Source organism: Pangasianodon hypophthalmus, chromosome 28 (assembly GCF_027358585.1).
Source record: "Pangasianodon hypophthalmus isolate fPanHyp1 chromosome 28, fPanHyp1.pri, whole genome shotgun sequence".
Taxonomy (NCBI): domain Eukaryota; kingdom Metazoa; phylum Chordata; class Actinopteri; order Siluriformes; family Pangasiidae; genus Pangasianodon; species Pangasianodon hypophthalmus.
The window spans coordinates 3743091-3759347 of record NC_069737.1 but is presented as its reverse complement, the minus strand read 5'-3'; the positions used below and the strand labels follow the sequence as shown (position 1 = coordinate 3759347).

Here is a 16257-nt window from a genome sequence, read left to right as displayed (position 1 = left end):
TCATGGGTGACTGGAATCTCTTTGTAATTTATAGAGGGTCGGAAGGGGACTGGCTGATTGAAAATGCAGGCCGTGTTCACATCGCTAAGGAGGTTTTTTTTGCGCCTGAAACCATCAGACGTCACATGCACAATTTTCTCCTCCGCTGCGTTTTGGATGTAACTGCAAGGCAGGGAGTGAGAGGAGACACACTTCATAGAGAGAGGAGTGTCATTATGATAATGCCGGGCTCCTGTACATGTACACACACACACACACATACACACTCACACACCACTATGAAGGTGAGGGGAAATAATTTAGTTGATATTTCACACATGAATTACTGGTCATTCAAAAATAGCTTCACATATCAAGGTGCAGTTTACATACACACGCACACACACACACACACACGTTAAGAGGTGTCGTTGCTTGGCTGCTTCATCGATCGTCTAAATCACTCAGCACTCCAGGGTGCAAACGCTCCAATTTGTGTGTGTGGTGTGGGAGAGTATGGTTTCTCCATCCCTGCTATAGATTTGTGCTGTCATCCAGATACATTTTTTGACTTCCTCATTCATTCATTCGTTTATTCATTCATTTATTCATTCATTCACTCCCTCTTTCACATACTTATTGTATATGTCTCTCTATCCTTGCCTTTTTTCTTTTCTCACTTCCTTCCTTTTTTTTCTAAATTCCCTAATGGGGCTAATTAGAGCAGGAGATACGGCAGAAGTTTTGTAAGAAAGTGAAACAGACATCCAACTCCAAATCTGAATACATTATCGTCGAATTTTCCCCAAGCTTAGGCGGCCAGCATCTGTTTAATTGAACCCTGTAACATTTAACACTGGTATAATTTGACCACTTTGTGTAGCCTCACGCTCAGGCTCTGCCTCTCCCACCCACCCACACCCACTCACATACACCCACACACACACACACATGTACACACAAACATGAAAAAGGCATACACACATTCTGTACACGCTCTGACACGTACACAATCGGTTCAACTCCATTTTTAGAGTTATTTTCTGCTTTATTGGTTTCTGACACTGTTATCTGTCCCACTATTTTGCACTCACACTTTGTAGAGAGATTATGGATAGGTAACATTCTCATTTTCTCCCTTCAAATGAGACGGAGAATGAGAATGACTCTGGATGATGGGGTTCAAAGAGTTTTAATTGAAATTCGCACAGAGTCAATTCAACAATGAGGAGGTTTTATGACTTTGCCGTTACTCTTTCGTAAGCGCCCTCTCACATGCGGTATGATAAAAGTCGTAACCTAAACGAAAATAACTGTGTCATCACTTAGACGAAACATTGTGTCCCCAGACAAAACACGTGGCTTTTCTTTCCCAGTGTTTAATAACAGTGCCAATCTTGTCAGGTAAGGATTTCATCAGTGTTCCTTTCAATTTGATCTTCTCTTCCACTGACTGAGTGACAATTCAACAAGAGTTTGTGGCCTATTTCGGTGTTCCAAATAATTCCACATGTGTTATATGAAATCGAGTTGTCCCAGTGTGCCATCATGCCCATCGTGCAAGTCGTACACTGATTTGGCCCTATGAAATCACTAGTCCAGGTTCTTGGGACAAGATCATGTGTCTGGGCTATTAGTTTTTCATTCATAGTACCTCACCATCACAGGGTATTTTTCTCGTTCAACAACCAGAATAAGTAAAAACCTTGTTTTGTTTTGGGAAAAAAAAACACACAGACGAATGTTACACGGTGATGCAATGCACCTTGATTCACCCTGAACCTTACTGCCTCCTGAACTATGCACATCGGCTTTTACCAGTCTAATGAGCTTTCATGGATGACCTACGACTGTTACAATTGTACAATGTAATGTGTAATGTGTAATGTAAAGCCATCATATGACTCTCCTGCTAACACAACTGAGCCAAGAGAAATAAATACGCTAACTGGATGTGTATAATGTCTTTTATGTAGGATATAAAGATGTTCCACTTCACACACTTTCTTAGAAAAGGGTAATGATGATTGGCCGAGTCACTCCCTATGCCGCAATTAATATTCTTGTTTGTGTCTAGCTTGCCATGCTTTATTACATTATATTTGCTACCATTTTTTTTAGCCTAGTCAATTAGGTTCCCGGGCATCCAAAACATAAGAGTGGGCGGCACATTAGAGCTTTCTCTTGCTGGGAAGGCTAGTTAATTACGTTATGATTTGTCCCGTCCTGCAGTGTTGGGTTCTGCTTGGGCGTGAAGTACAAATGTAACCTCAGCCTGATGATTTGGTTACATTCAAATTGAGTAATTTGTTGTCTGGGTAGCTTATGTACATGACCTAGAGGTGTAAGTACATTCAGTAGAGGAGTTTTACTATTTTAGTATTTTTATTATTATTGTTGTTGCTGTTCTTCTTCTTCTTCTTTTGGCTGCTTCCGTTAGGGGTCGCCACAGCAGATCATTGGTCTGCATATTTGATTTGGCACAGTTTTTTTTTACTCTGGATGCCCTTCCTAACGCAACCCTCCCAAATTGTATCTGGGCTTGGGACCAGCACTGGAAGTGCACTGTTGTGTGCGGTTCCCTGGCCAGGAATCGAACCAAGGCCGCGGTGGTGACACAAAGATCAGACCATGCCGTCTATTGTCAGCTATCCATTCTGGGTGCCATTATTTAAGAGCTCCAGTGTGCTACAGTGTAGAAATTCTCAATCCACTAATCAAAGATTGATTGCAGTACAGTTTTCAAGGACCTAAATGACTCCACTAATCTCATGTCTTTCTCTCTTTTTTTCTTTTAAGACTAAGACCGACCTTAGCCACATAACAGCCATGGCCAGTCTTAAGTGCTTTGCACACTTGCCCTAATTATTGATTTTTTGAACAGCGAGTGCATGTGTGTATGTGTGAATGGCGGATAGTCATCCCATACATTACATCCTCTGTCACCCTGGTCGCCATTTCCATACATTAGAAGCAGTGTAATGTGACGTGGAAGTCAAGCAGGATGTATGGAGCTGCGATGGAGGCGAGGCGGGCGTGACGGAGGAACAGGGTCATGCATTCAAATGCGTTCAGCTAGCAAGAGTAGCACTGCATATTTCCTGGTCATTGTTGCAAACTGAGAACACATACCCCTTTACAAGGTTAAATAAAGGAAATGAAGGAATGAATGACCTGTTGTACATATAACCCATTGCTACGCTTAACCTTAGCCAACCATTTCCTGCAACACATACATGACACAAAAGGGCCTGCCCTGGTCTGCAAGCTTGACTTTGTTTAAACCAGAGGTATGTAATTAACTCCATGCAGAGTTCAACTTCCATTTAACCCTTAGAAGCAGAGACGTAACTTATGCGGGGACGCTGGGGGTGCATGTCTCCAACAAGAAGCACAGACGTAACTTATGCTGGGACGCTGGGGACGCATGTCTCCAACAAGAAGCGGGTCCGTAACTTATGCTGGGACGCTGGGGACACATGTCTCCAGCACCTTGTTAAAAAACCGGGTTTTGAGAGTGTAGTTCATTAAAATGATTTATATATGCTTGTGTCATAAGCTGATCCAAATGCTTTCTAAAAAAAAAATCACTTAATATACATCCATAATATATTTTTTAGCAGCTGGGTCCCTAGTTCAGTCCCGAGCTCGGATTACTGTCTGTGTGGAGTTTCGAATGTTCTGCAGGTTCTCCAGCTTCCTCCCACCTCCTAAAAACGTGCCAGTAGAAGGACTAGCTATGCTACATTGGCCCTAGGTTGTATTCCTGCCTCGCACCCAGTGTTCCTGTGATAGGCTCCAGGATAAGGCAGTTACTGAAGCTGAATGACTGAATTTATTCATTAAAAAATGACATATGCAAATATAAAGTGAGGCTTTGACACTATCTGTCACTAACCTTTGTTAGTTTACTTCCCTTTTCCTCCTAACAGCTCCCAGAAGCTGAAGGTGACATACTTATACTGGAGATGATGTAAACCATATCACTATCATTTTAAAAGACTTCCAAAGCATCCATCATTCTGTGATTGTGGGTAGTTTTAAAAAAGCTGGTATGGTATGTCTAAAAATTGGCTTAATAAGTTTATATTTGTTTTGTAATTATTTCATAACGAGAAATATTCGATAAATCCTATCTCTTATCTTATTTTAGCTAAATGTGCCGGGATTCAAAGTATTTTCATTTGCTAAGATACATTTTTTTTGGAATATAAAAGTTTTTCTGTAAATGTTTCCATTTAATAGTGAATTGTATTTTTTTTTCTCGTTATATTTTTTTGTTTGTTTGCAGCTATACAATTCAGAGCGAAAAAAAAGAGACAAAAATCAGATTAAAGAATCAGATAGCTGAGTTTGCACTAAAAGTTAAAAATGAAAAGTATTTTAGTGTACAGAAAAATGAAAAAAAAAACGCAACTCAAAATTCTTTGGATTTCAATCACTGTGATAGAATCTACCAGTTGTTTTTGCTTGTATACACATTTAACAGCTGGTACAAGTTCCTCTTGTGGCATTTTACGTATTTATCAAACCAAATACAGTGAAAGCACATCTTCAAGGTTATTATGGAGCTAATGATATGGTTAGCTGTTTGGAGTTTTCCATATCAGATCTGTTCTTCGGCCGTTCCCGCCATCCCATGCTGCGGAACTACAGGCGGCCATTTTGGCACGAGGCACTTTTCAGTAATCAGGTCACGGCCTGTTTGATGAGGAAGACAACGCTCCAGTTCCAGTGGCGTTCCCAGCACATTTTACGCCTGTCGGCGTGCAAACTGCTAAATGTTGATGTGACAAGCTGCGTGGTGACCTGCGTGTGTGTGTGTGTGTGTGTGTGTTGGTCCTCGCCCAGGACACAGGCTTTCACCCAGAATTAACACGATGTGCTCACATGAATGCCATGCTCATATCAGCTCGCGTTAGCATCCGAGCTAAACAGCAGCAATCTGCAGAGGCATTAGCGAGAAAAGAGACCATAAATAATTCAGTTGTCTGATCGGTCCATTTTAAGATACTTAGAACAGATGAGTGGAGAGGTGTTAACTACACACTGGGGGATTTACTGTCTGAACGTGCGTGTGTGTGTTCCAGAATTCACACTCGGATGTGATTGAGATCGCCTAATTGTGGTTCTGTTCGTTTGAATTGCTACAATAAGTTTGCTGGCCAGAATCTCAGTCCCTTATCACCTGGCAAGCTTAGTGATAGTCGACCATTTTTGGGAAGCTATTATGCTTGATAGTGGAGCATTGGCAGTCAGAGGCTTCTTAATTGAAAATGTGATTAATGTTGCAACACTGAGACTGAGTGAGATGTTGCTGCTCCCTGTAGTGTGAAAAGTGCAACAATTTGTGGATTGTGTCATGTTTGTGTAGCTTGTGTTTCCAAGCTGGATTTAGCAAATATGTGATTTTTTTTCCCCCCAATATTACTTTTACAACAGTAAATGTAGTAAGAGTTTTGACCTGGGCCCTGTACGTGGATTACTGATTGATGTTTTGATGATCTAAAATGTGTGTTTTTTTTTTTTTTTAATTTGTGGTCAACAAGTCCACAAGCTCAGACTTGCTCTGAAGCAGACCTATTCTAAACATGTAAACATGCTGTGATCTCACATTCTAAATCTTTACATGTATCTTTTTTTATTTTTGTTAATTCTTAATTGTATTAATTTTTTCCATTTTCTTCACATGATTTAGGTTGTGGCCATAAAGTACTTGTATTTTAATTAATTAATTAATTTTTTGCATGGGTTTTTTTATACGGTGGAATATTAAAAAATTTTCCTGTGATGTAGAGATAGTAACTTGTTGCTATGTATGGAATAAAACATGGTGGAGCATAGTATGCACTGCAAAAAAAAAAAAAAAAACATTAGGAAGTGAAAATGTCTTGAAAACAGTTAAATGTATGTAATATTTCCTAATATAGGAGTAGAGTAAACCAAGATTATTAAAACTAATATCGACATTTTTTACTTCCATTAATTTAATTTCATGCTTGAAATTTTCTTATTCTGTTGGCGGATAATTTTACTTCTTTTTTTTTGGAAATGTGACTATATTCAATATATTTCTGCTTGATAAGATGTCATTTTTTAGTGTAACATTGTTACCACCCTGAAGTTGTTTATTTTCCTCGATGGATGTTTTATTCCTCTTATATCACAGCAAGTTCCCAACACTTTATTAATCAACGAATGGCACATTATACTTTTTTTAAAATCCGTTTATAGTTATAAGTGGATAAAATACATTGTGGAACGTTCACAAAACAAGTTCGTAAACGGTCGTAAATAAACGTAGCTTGTCATGTTACTGAGAAAATGAAAAGCACAAAGTGATCAGTCCCGAAGACTTACATGTGTCTGGAAACAAATTCTTACAGCTTTAACACCAACTGTTACACATAGCTGACACTGGAGACTCCTTTCTAAACATGCTAAACCTTCACAATATCAGGAATTATGTTTTTACAAACTGGTTATGTCAAGTGTCTGCCATACAAGTCCCTGTGGACGTTGTTATAGAAACGTTGTTGTTTAATATTAACTTTGCAGCTGGAACTACTGTCAGAGCTGCTGTTATAGAAAATGAATCAAAACCTTCAGAACCAATCAGAATCGAGAATTCAACAGTCGTAATCGTGTGCACATTTTCCTACAAAAATCTTTTAGTGTCCTCTCTTCAGGCCTCCAGATTGTTCTCATTAGCCAATCGTTATCTTGCTAATCACGGTTTCAGGTCAAGACTTTCCAAACAAGACACGTGAGTACAATTATCTTAGACTCAACCTAAGAAATCTAAGATTTAGCCTGTTTGGAATGACGACTATTAGTAAATCTGGTATACGTCATCTAATTTTGATTTAATTAGATGTTCTGAGGTCTTTCTTAAGCATGTTTTTCCATTAAACCTTTTTGTAAAATATCTATTCAAATTCTTGAGCATTCTTTTTAACATTACTCTTAATCCTTTGTACTTGACTGTAATCCTTTTTTAGAGAAATGGCCAGGTTTAATTAAAATCACTTCCCCTATCAAGCTCCTCTCTCTCGTTCTCGCTCCATAAATTTTAATAACTTTATATTCGGAATACTGAAGTATATCTAGAGCTGGGTAATATTCTTATATAATATTGATATTGTGATCTCAATTGTCAGGGATATCGCAGTTATCATCAGTTTTATATATATATATATATATATATATATATATATATATATATATATATATATATATATATATATATAAATAACAGTTATGGACCCTGATTGGAAACAGTTGATCTGATATTAAAATTTTGCCATGATTTTTTACAATTTAAATTTTAATTTTTTCCATGTTAATTTGTTTAATGCAAAAAAATGCAACCCTACTGTTTTGTTAGCAAAGCTATATATATCATGATACATACACTATATTGTAGAAATGTCTTCACACAGGGGCCATACCTTTTTTTTTAACTAATGTAAGTTTCACAGGACAATAATTTGTTTTGGCTTGATTTGTTAAAGAAAAAAAAGTATGGGATTGGTGGTGGATGTGTGTGCCTTCATCAAAGATTTCCTTGCAGAGTTAATGTAACCACACCGACATCAATTTTTTTTCATCATCATACTTTTTATCCGTTCATAGATACGTTTAACTATGAACGCATAAAAAAGTTGTGGAAGATCCATAAGAAAGTGAGTTCCTGTTATTACTTATGTTACAGCTATAAACACTTGTTCCCTTAACTTTTTCTTGAAGTTAATAAGACAACAAAATTGCAGCTTGTCACTGGAAAATGCCAGTGTTCTCAATCCTTAGACTTTCTTGTATTGGGTAACTTAAAGCTTTAGCTCTGAATGTTACGAAGCACTGACACTGGAGACTCCTTCCATAAATGTTAAATAAACGTCGACATTTTCTGACCAATCAAATCCAACATAATGAGAAATTCAAGATGTTTTCAACTGATATTTTTATGTAATTAAAACTTCACCTTTAATCCTGTAAACCTCGACCTAAAAAACTACAGATAACCATTTTTTAACTGCAAGTTTGGTCAAAACGTTGGTACTATTACTGTTTTGGCTGAGAACTTTGGCTGAAACATTGTTCTAAATACGACATACAGGACCACATTAATTAATAACTTCAAAACTGTACTAGCGGGACGGAATTTGAGAAAAGCAGACGTCTTTGAATTGAAACAGAAAGCTTGTATAAACCGTTGTATCCGCATGTAGAGTTGTAGTAGTTTAACAATACTGACTAATGAGTGTGGCTGTGGTGCTGGTCGTCTGTGTAGAAACTCTAGCTTCAACTGTGTGCCTAAAGCAGCCCATTCATCATCCGTCATGACTGCAGCTACAACGGATTTCGTCTTTGAATAATAAATCATGAGTGATGTGGGTTTTGGACAGCCGACTAGCTAAAAGAAATGAAGTAAGATGGATGTGTGGATGCCATGTGACCTCTCCTGTGGAGAGTGATATTTTGTTACGTACATTTTGCTAACGCCAGTGATTTGGTTAAGATGTTTGCTGCCAGTAAATATTTGGGATTTAGTGATGTTTCTGAAAGAAAGAATCAAAGACTCACATGAGCATCTGAGAACAATTAGAAAGAGCAGAAAGAGAAAGAGTTCCTTGCTAATTACAAATGACACAGTGTTGCAAGGTTGCAGAAGTCTTGGCTCATATTTAGCGCTAACCTGAGAGCATGGTTCAGTGTCTGTGCATGTGTGTGTGTGAGTGATAGAGAAAGAGAAGGCATAAGGCTGCTGCAGGCTTTGTGCCTTACAGTAAGCTAGTGCAGGCACACAGCGGCACAACACTCTGCCTCCGCTTAGCTGATGTAACCCAGCGGAAACCCGCACTCTTTCCTTCTCCTTTCCCGCAATCAACTTATGCCTCTGTGTGCCAGGCTCGGCTGTAAAATACACTGCTGTCATTATGTCATGCAAATTTTGGCAGGTCTTTATGACGAAATAACAGCACATGTTTTGCTCAACTCTCATTTGTAACTCATAACTAGGAGTATGCCAAACAGCTCAGAGTTTGAGTTTCTCAAGTCCTGATTGAGGTGTGCTAGCACAGGGGAAGGCACATATTCGGGTGTTTTTGAATGAGAGCTATTGTCTGAGTGTGTGCTAAGTGTGCTAACTGGCTTAGGAGCAGAGTTTCGTGTTTGCTGCGTTAGCTTATAGAATATTGTTAAAGTACCTGGGGATGAAATAAGACTTTTCAGAACCAGAGCTCTGATCTGATTCTTTGAAATTGACCAAACACCCTGCTATTAGCTATATATACATATATACACACACATTATATATATATATATATATATATATATATATATATATATATATATATATATATATATATATATATATATATATATAGTCATTATTTTTCAACAAAAAGTCATTAAAATTACACAGTAATTTGAGTATTAGTAATATGAGTACTTAGCAGCAATCTAATTGCTTATATAATAATTAATAATTACTAATTACTAGCTGAGACTTTTTATTTGAAGTGCTTTTCACACTTTTTGCATTTTTAATTTACTGTGTTTAAGTTGCCAGATACCATTTATGTCCGGTTTTAGTGAACCTGTACCCACTGTGCTCAGATTCCTGTTCTCGGCTGACAGAAGTGAAACCCAACATGGTCTTCTGCTGCCGTAGCCATCCGCTTCAAGTTTCAATGTGTTATGCATTCTGAGATGCTTTTCTGTTCACCATGGTTGGAAAGAGTAGTTATTTGAGTTACCAAAGCCGTCCTGTCTGATTGAACCAGTCTGGTCATTCCTCTGACCTGTACAGTATAATCGACAAGGCATTTCCACTTGCAGTACCTGGATGCTTTTTGGTTTTTTTGCACCATTCTTGCACCATGTAAACTCTAGAAACTGTTGTGCGTGAAAATTCCAGGAGATAAGCAGTTTCTGAAATACTCAGACCAACCTGTCTGGCACCAACAACCATGCTCCTGTGGAAGTCATTGAGATCACATATTTTTCCTTGTTCTGATGTTTGATATGAACATTATCTGAAGCTCTTGACTTGTATCTGCATGAATTATTCATTGCGCTGCTTCCTCATAATTGGCTTATTGGAAAAGTGCATGAATCAAATATTAATTTATATGCAGGGTTGGCATTTTTTTCATTTGAATTTATTTATTTATTTTTTTCGAAATTGCTTAAAAATGCTTTAATAAAAATATGTGTGATATATAACACCATTATAATGTGTACATTTGATACATACTAAATCTCTTTTTGTGATTCAATTAATTTCGCAGAAAGGCAACAATATATTCCCATACCATTTCACCCACACTTGTATTTAACACTTCCACCTGACACCTACTGCTTTAGTTTATATTACCTGATAAGTGATTGAAATAATTCATGATGCATGGATCACACCAATAAAACTCCTGAGATTTCATTTTAAAGCATCTGTATGAACTCGAATACAAAAGATATTTATTGGTATGCAAACGGTCTGTCCTGTCAGTTGTGAGTTATGCGAATGTCGATCAGGGCTTACATAAATCATAATTCTTACAGTGCTGTTCCAGGAGCTTTGCCTTTTATATTCTAATGAATCTGATTACATGAATGTGAGGGGGCAGGAGGGTGGAGCTGTTATTAGATCAGCATGCACACTGTAGAGATGCAGGAAACATGTTTTTATGCCTTGGTTACAGCTCTTCACAGTGGTCTATGATGATTGTTCTGTATTGTAGGTCTTTAAAAAAATGGACTGGCTAGCCCTGTAAATGCTGCACTGATCTCCTGAATCCAGAATAAGCTTAGTGTATCAGGGACTCATGCAGTAGAGATTGAGGTAAAAACTGTATGATGTAATTGGGGGAATCTGTGAAAGAAAAGCTTGAGGCTTCAGTGTGACCTCACTGTTATATTCATTCTGATGACTGAACAGAAAAGTGTAACTTACACACTTGTCAAGTGGAGCCCAGGGCTGACTATTGAAAATAAAGAAATATAGAGGCTTTAACAGAGAGAGATACGAAGGATTTAGCTAAAAAGCAACCTTGGTAGGAATTTTGCTCAGGGTGCCTATTAGTGTCATCATACTTCACAGCTTTTAGCCTGAAATTTGCTTATTCACTATTACTTGCTAGTTTATTGTCTTACCTGGGGATAAATCCCAAACTAGCAGCTGCAATTTTCCCCTGCTGAACAGCACTAGACTACTGTTTGCTAAATCACAAGGCTAGTTAGCTAAATAATGCTAGAAAATTAGTGACAAGCAAGTTAGCTGCGTAAAGTCGTTTTAATTTTAACGACAGAATGACTTTTGGCAATCTACCAACACAAGTACGATTATTAGCTATAAATTAGTCAAAGTATTTACAACATTAAGCATCAGTTGGAATGACAGATTGGTCCACTATGGTTCTTAAAACTTTCATGGAAATTTTTTGTCTGAGGGACAGAATAATGGGAGTTGTTGGCCTTAAATATGCAAAATAATGTACCTCAGACTAAGTCTTTGCAATATACTACAGTATGTTTTTGTTCTTTCAGCTGCTCTCGTTAGGGATCGTTGGTCCACATGTTTGATCTGGCACAGATTTTATGCCGGATGCACTTACTGTTACTTGCTTGCAACCTTTACTTTACTTTTGGATATACTAAGTATACTTAATCAGAATTGCACTACTTTACTTTTGAAATACTCAAATGTCTAAGCATACTTGACGAGGATTACATTAAGTATACTTAACTACTCAGATATCTAAGTGTAGTAACAGAATTATGCTACTTTACATCTGATAGACTCGAACATGTAAGCATACTTAACATGTGAGTAAGCATACTTGCACTGTGCTATTAGAATAAAGTGCTATTAGAATAGAGGTGACTTCAATTTATTTATGAAACCTACAATTTAGAGTATTTGAAAATGCATGTACGTCATGCATGTATTTTGTTAAATGCTGCTCTGAAATGCTGCCTGCTTTGCAAGCTGCCGTTCTGATTGGAAAGTATGTGTGTGAGTGTGTGTGTGTGTCGGGTGACTCTGGGGTGGACGCTTTGTTGTTGCTTCACATATCAATGTGCTACTAAGATCAAATTGTGCTCATTAGCAACAAATCGATTTCACAGTTGGAAACAATACTGGAAATGTCTCAATGCTTGGCACAGGCTAGAAAACCCGGGGTAACATGTGGTGTGTTGTTGTGTGGTTGTGTTGTTGTGTTTTCGATATGACAAAGATGCTGTAAAATACTGGTGTGTGAGTGTGTGTGTGTGCTTAATTATTTAAGCTTCAGAAGAATTAATTATCATGAAATGGTCCACTTAGTGTGGCTGAGGGTCTCATTACTCGCACCGTAATTAAATTCAACCTTTTCATGTTCGGGAAACCTTTGTGAAGTGTCTGAGAAGGAAAAAAACCTTCTGCAGTTAGTAAAGAAGTCAAAAAAAGCGCTGGATCAGATGTGCAAGTACATCTTAAAAATGCAAGAACAGATATGCATGAGATGGGAGAACAGGAGAAAGATAGGCCATCAGAATGCTAATGGGGCAGGAACAGGCTGTTTAGCACCAAGCGCTAATGCTATTGAGAGCAGAGACTCTCACAGCTTTAAATCTGCCTCTTAAACACTTGTCTGACCGGCGCTCAGCCTCATACATTTATTATCACTTGCATATATATATATATATATATATATATATATATATATATATATATATGCAGGCATGGACGTCATCAAAGCCATCTTACATATACAGGCCATCTGCCACATCACACACACATACACTCACACAATAACACATCATCATAATGGCTGTCTCAGTGCGTTATGTGAAGTCTAATGGGGCTTTTCAGGGTAAGAGCACCACTGAGCAAGCGGAAATCCTCACCATCACCATTATCATCATCATCATCATCATCATCATCTGGAGTCTTCAGCACTATCACTACTTATTCATTTCCTCAGTGTTTATGTGACAATGCCAGTTATTTTCCAGCTCATTCTCTCTACTCCATTACAGATTGCCCAGAAAGCCGAATTAATAAATTGTCCTATGAATATTGATGTTTCTCAGAATGTGAAGAGCATATATTCAAGGCTTGGTTTATTTATCACACTCTATGTGAGGTATGTGTGGTGTCAAATGATTAAAATGATCAAATGATTAAAAAAGGTTAGCTCCTCAGCAGTGAAAAATGTGTTAGTTAGGAAAATAGGTCAGATAATCCCAGAGTTGATCTCTTGGGATTTTCATGCACAAGCGTTTCTAGAGTTTACACAAAACTGCGCCAAAAAAACATGCAGTGAACTGCCACGTTGAGGAGAATGACCAGACTGCATCAAGCTGACAGGAAGGCTACGATAACTGAAACAGCCACTCCTTACAACCGTGATGAGAAGAAAAGCATCTCAGAATGCACACAAATCGAATGCTGAGAACAGATGGGTTAAAACAGCAAAAGAGCATAAACAAACAAACAAACAAATTAGACCAAAATAGATCAAGTGTATCATGGTTTTCCATTATTTTAGAGTTTTTTTTGAGGTAGGATTTGGGTATAATTCAATTACTTAGGTTGAATGTGAATATAATTTTATTATAAAGCTATTAACAATCAAATTTATACAAAATACACAATTCAGAACACACAGGAAATCCATGGATCTGGCAACCCTGGGTGTCGCAAGGCATGGTGAACCATTTTCAAGTCAGATCACGTATTGTGATATGTAATAACGTCTCCTCAGGCAGCTGTCAATAAAATATCTGACTAGAGATTCCAGTCTCAGCAGTGCCTGAGGCTCAGGAGCAAAAAAAAGACATGATTGGAATGATCATGTTCATTCAGCCAATCAGAATAAGGAGGCAGAAGGCGTCTTTATTTGCCGGTCGGTTCTGCTGTTTTAGGGGCGTGGCTTTGGAAGGAATACTGATCAGAGGGTGTTTGGGTTGGGTTTTAACTTTCAGACAAGCTCTCAAAATCACTGACTGCACCTTTAAACAAATCCTGGAAGAAGCTAGAAGTAAAGTCAAGCAACATGCACTATATAATCAACTCCAGAATTATTGGCACCCTTTAACAGAAACTTTTTTTTTTTTTTTTTATGAAATAACGTTTATACTTAATAAACAGTAATAAATGACTGTTTTAGCTGCTATAATGCTAGTGACTTGTTTTGCATTTGTTCCACAACACTAGATGTATCTATAAATGGATAAAAATTGTTGTTCTTTATTATATTAATAAAAAAATCTGTGGTATAAGAGGAATGAAACACTTCAGGCCATGTTGTTGTTGGAAACCACCCAATCACTACAACAGCAGGAAAAAAAATAGTAGTACTTTTTGCACTTAAATAAATTATTGGCACCCCTAAAAGAAGTTGTATTTAATTGTCATCCAAAAAATAAAATGTACCAAGAAATCTCATTAAGAAATGTACTAATGTTTCTTTTTTTCTGCTTGTTTTTCTGCAGGGAATTGTAGGAAGTGGACTTTGGTTTGACCTTTGCTCTGACTGTGCTTGGAAGTTTACACACCTTTAGCCCTGTAGAAGGACACACACAGGTAAGGAGAAAGTCACGTTGTTATCCATATGCTCTCATTCATCAAAAGCAAAGCTCCCGCCCCTTTTCACAGGCTGCCCCGCGTCTCTGTGATGTATTAGCTGTCACTGGTACTTTATTCACTTTGCTCTCAGAGGTGGTATTGTTCACGTTCATTCATATTTATGAATTCAGGAGTAATTATACATTTTATAGAACAGACAGATGGGAAGCATTAGGCTGATATGACAATATGACGTTTTTGGCAAAAAAGACGATATGTCCTCATCATCATGTGCAGACTTGCGCAGAAGCCTTTACCTCCCTTCCCCCCCCCGCAGCGAGACGTTTCTCACTTGGTAACCACGACGACGTGTGTCTTTGCTTGGTAACCACGTGCAGCGCGTGTTTTCATTTTTTTCCTCCATTCAAATGGTTTCGGCGCAGCCATGCAAAGGAGCAGCTGCTCCTGCTCTCTTATTCTGTCTCTTCTCTTTCCCGCATTTGTCATTGTTTTGTCTCTCTTGTGCCCTCATCTAATTTTTCACACCAGAGCAACAGCTGAGTGAATTCAATTACTCAGCTCCTTCTCCTTTCCTCACGTTCCTTCCTGCACTTACACCCAACAGTTCTTACACGATGAAGCCATCGATAATAAACGAATCCTACTTGAATAATGTAGTGACTTCAGGAGTTTGATTCCATTCGGGGTGCCATTACTTTCAGTCAGCTAGAAATCACTTGTGTGTGCTTCATGATATATATTTTCTTTTCAGTTTCTGTAGCATACATCGTGATCGTTGCTTTTTATTCACTTAAATATTAGTGAATTCCTCCATCATAAACAACACTAGGGTTGTGTGATATGATGATTTTGATGATATGATATCAATATTTTCTTTTAACCAATTACTTTATCTTACAACTTATAAAACATAAAAATATAAAAGCATATCTTGTTCCGGGGTGCCAACAGCTACGATTTTTTAGCATTAGCATTATTGTGACGATACGGGAGACGTCTGAAAAGTACAATTTTCTGGTTCTTTCTGCTGATCAAATGTTAATACAATTTGCATGGTGGAAAAGCCACTTCACTGAAGGGGAAAGGGACATGAAAGCTGCACATTAGCTTCCAGTTACTTTCACTTTGTACTGACTATATCCAGGTGACCTTTGACCTACAAATTTGCAAAACTAAGTTTTTTGAACAAATAGAAAGCAAGAAGGCGGGGCTATGGTCTTTCGCTAGTAAAGGGTAGAATGTGTTGCTTATCCTTTATACTTTTAGCATGGACATCGTTTTTTTTTCTTTGTGGTAAAATTATGTCTTTTTTCTTGCAGTGTGCTAGGATTTTCATGTTCGTATCATTGGCACGTCTACTTCTTGGCGCAAAATTAAATACTCCAATCAATATCATGTATAGTAAAATATCACAATATACCCTAAGTATGTTTTGTCCTATTTTAATATAGAATCCTTCACGAGAGAATTGTGAAGATCGAAGAACCGATTATTTTGGAAATAACAATCGTGAGTTAGTTAAAGTGTTTCGTAACGCATTTACGCACGCATTAATCTACAACTAAAATTACTGGTTATGGAGACGAGGAAAAATGAAACACTTACTTGTCACGGACGTGGAATTTATTAGTTCTGCATCCGTGGTGAAAACATTTTTAGACAAATTGTCTTGGTGAGTCGCACAGACTCAAATGTCATCC

At 37.7% G+C, this 16257-nt stretch overlaps 1 protein-coding gene across 10 annotated transcripts in view; it reads left to right on the top strand.

Annotated features, from left to right (window-relative positions):
* LOC113545763 (adhesion G protein-coupled receptor L3) overlaps positions 1-16257 on the top strand; it is a 289900-nt gene that overhangs the window by 29103 nt on the left and 244540 nt on the right. For all 10 annotated transcript variants that reach the window (XM_026945335.3, XM_053230930.1, XM_026945333.3 and 7 more), the window contains exon 2: positions 14464-14554. The gene's annotated coding sequence lies outside the window, so the exon portion shown is untranslated. The remainder of the gene's footprint in view (positions 1-14463; positions 14555-16257) is intronic.